A 3,704-nucleotide genomic window follows, 5' to 3' on the forward strand; every position below is an offset into this window, starting at 1 on the left:
ATGGTAGTCTTGTTACCTACTATGATATTCATTTTAATGACCAATTCTTTAACAACAATAATTTTAAGCTTTTTTTCTACAAGCTTCAGGAAAATAAACATTTTGATTTGCTCTGATGTGAAAAGAAAGCAAACTAACAGACTTGGCTCTAAATGATGTTATCAAGGACAGTCTATAATCAGGGATAAATTGATCTGCAGTGTGTGTGTGTGTGTGTGTGTGTGTGTGTGTGTGTGTGTGTGTGTGTGTGTTTGTGTGTGTGTGTGTGTGTGTGTGTGTGTGTGTTTGTGTGTGTGTGCTTGTGTGTGTGTGCTTGTGTGTTTGTGTGTGTGTGTGTGTGTGTGTGTGCTTGTGTGTGTGTGTGTGTGTGTGTGTTTGTGTGTGTGTGTGTGTTGAACACCACATGAAGGCTTTTCCTCCCCCCTCATCATCCCACCTTCTTCTTTGTGTCACCACCAGATTCGTCCTGTTTCCCAAACTGACCTCCCTCTGACGGAGTAAACAGTATTTAATGTTTAGTATTATCTCCAAAGTGTGTGTTTATCATCCCGTCCAATCACTTTGGTCAGACTTCAATCGTACTTCATCTCCTCGGCAGTTCAAACTGTCCGTCTGTGTTTCAGCGGGACATCTCAGGTCTGATTAAGGGCAGATAAATACATCTTTGGAGGATCAACAACATGTTAATGATGCATTTCTGATGATGTGGGGAACTTAGACACAAGAAAGTCCTCTGAATGTTAGACATGTGTTCAAAATGTAAAGTCAACCCTCACCAACCTGGTCAATCAGGATCAAATCTTAATACGGTGTGATCAGGTTCGTTAGTGAGTCTGCATGCGACTGTTGAATTTCTCTTACTAGATTTGTGCCATTTTTAACAATAAGCTTTCTCATTTTATCAAACTTTGATACTTCTTATAACGTATTGAGCTGTGCCCTCACACCACAGATCTCAATCAATCAATCAATCAATCAATCAATCAATCGATCAATAAATAAATAAATCAATCAATGTTTATTTATATAGCCCAATATCACAAATGTTACATTTGTCTCAGTGGACTTCACAGTTTTTGCAGAATATCAGAATGACAATACGACACCCTCTGTCCTTAGACCCTCTGTCCTTAGACCCTCTGTCCTTAGATCCTCTGTCCTTAGACCCTCTGTCTTTAGACCCTCTGTCCTTAGTCCCTCTGTCCTTAGACCCTCTTTCTTTGGACCCTCTGTCTTTAGACCCTCTGTCCTTAGTCCCTCTGTCCTCAGACCCTCTGTCCTTAGACCCTCTGTCCTTAAACCCTCTGTCCTTAGACCCTCTGTCTTTAGACCCTCTGTCCTTAGACCCTCTGTCCTTAGACCCTCTGTCCTTAGACCCTCTGTCTTTAGACCCTCTGTCCTTAGACCCTCTGTCTTTAGACCCTCTGTCCTTAGACCCTCTGACCTTAGACCCTCTGTCCTTAGACCCTCTGTCTTTAGACCCTCTGTCCTTAGACCCTCTGTCTTTAGACCCTCTGTCCTTAGACCCTCTGTCCTTAGACCCTCTTTCTTTAGACCCTCTGTCCTTAGAGCCTCTGTCCTTAGACCCTCTGTCTTTAGACCCTCTGTCCTCTAGACCCTCTGTCTTTAGACCCTCTGACCTTAGACCCTCTGTCCTTAGACCCTCTGTCTTTAGACCCTCTTTCCTTAGAGCCTCTGTCTTTAGACCCTCTGTCTTTAGACCCTCTTTCCTTAGAGCCTCTGTCTTTAGACCCTCTGTCTTTAGACCCTCTGTCCTTAGACCCTCTGTCTTTAGACCCTCTGTCCTTAGACCCTCTGACCTTAGACCCTCTGTCCTTAGACCCTCTGTCTTTAGACCCTCTGTCCTTAGAGCCTCTGTCTTTAGACCCTCTGTCTTTAGACCCTCTGTCCTTAGACCCTCTGACCTTAGACCCTCTGTCCTTAGACCCTCTGTCTTTAGACCCTCTGTCCTTAGAGCCTCTGTCTTTAGACCCTCTGTCTTTAGACCCTCTTTCTTTAGACCCTCTGTCCTTAGAGCCTCTGTCCTTAGACCCTCTGTCTTTAGACCCTCTGTCCTCTAGACCCTCTGTCTTTAGACCCTCTGTCTTTAGACCCTCTGTCTTTAGACCCTCTGTCCTTAGAGCCTCTGTCCTTAGACCCTCTGTCTTTAGACCCTCTGTCCTTAGAGCCTCTGTCCTTAGACCCTCTGTCTTTAGACCCTCTGTCCTTAGACCCTCTGTCTTTAGACCCTCTGACCTTAGACCCTCTGTCCTTAGACCCTCTGTCCTTAGACCCTCACATCGTACAAGGAAACACTTCCAGAGAAACCCCACAGTTTAAAGGGAAAAATGGGAGAAACCTCAGGGAGAGCAACAGAGGAGGGATCCCTCTCCCAGGACGGACAGACGTGCAATAGATGCCGTGTGTAAATTGAAAAGATAATACATTTGCAACATAGGTAGTCCAAATGTTTGGAAATGCATGTGTGTATAATAGGAAGATGAATCCATGAGTACATCCATCCAGGACTTATGATCCAGGACCACAGCCACGACTCAAGATCCAGGACTCGCGATCCATGACACAGGACCGCAGGATCATCCATGACTCCGGATCCCGGCGTATATAGACACCAAAAAGAAAGACATTTGGGGAAGCTGGGTTAATGGGAACATGAGAGTACACAGGTATAGACAGAGAGAAGGAAGAAGTAAGATGTCCCCCGACAAACTAAGCTAGCAGCAAGACTAGGGGCTGAATCTAATCAGCCCTAACTATAAGCTTTATCAAAAAGGAAGGTCTTAAGCGCACTCTTAAAAACGGATAGGGTGTCTGCCGTCCAAACATAAACTGGAAGCTCATTCCACAAAAGTGGAGCTTGATAAGAAAAGGCTCTGGCTCCCATTGTACTTTTAGAGACTCTAGGAACAACCAACAACCCTGCATTCTTGGAACGCAATGCCCTAGTAGGACAGTAGGGTATAATGAGTTCTTTAAGGTAAGATGGCGCCTGCCCATTAAGGGCTTTGTAGGCGAGAAGAAGAATTTTAAATTCTATCCTGTGTTCTATAGGGAGCCAGTGTAAGGCAGCCAGAACAGGAGTAATGTGGTCCCTTTTCCTAACTCTGGTTAGTACACGAGCTGCAGCATTTTGAGGTTGACCAATCATAGCTAAGTTTTGATTTCACCCTGCTAGCACAACAGATATAGTGCACACTGATGTTCAAAGGATCTATAGGCTGTTTTGTAAGTCTTAGGCTCCTGCACCAAGGCTACATACAATATAGTTACCATAAAAAGAAAAAAGTGCATCAAATATTGCAATAAAATTGTGCAAAAGCGTCCGCAGCAGTACATTGCTTAACATCACACACTTAAAATGAACAAGTACTTCATACAACTCCCTCAGAACATCCAGCTGTTCCCATTAAGATCATTAAAGTAGTTCTCGGGTTCAAGAAAAGGCTCTGGCTCCCATTGTACTTTTAGAGACTCTAGGAACAACCAGCAACCCTGCATTCTAGGAACGTAATGCCCTAGTAGGCCAATAGGGTATAATGAGTTCTTTAAGGTAAGATGGCGCCTGCCCATTGAGGGCTTTGTAGTCTAAGATCTGAAGCAATGGCAAGTGAATTAACTTCAAGCGTACATTTGATATTTCAGTAAGTACCTCAGAAATACAAAGAAGAACAAGGACAAGGAAA

The sequence above is a fragment of the Notothenia rossii genome, assembly GCF_949606895.1.
Source record: "Notothenia rossii genome assembly, chromosome: 7".
In the NCBI taxonomy this organism is placed as follows: Eukaryota; Metazoa; Chordata; class Actinopteri; order Perciformes; family Nototheniidae; genus Notothenia; species Notothenia rossii.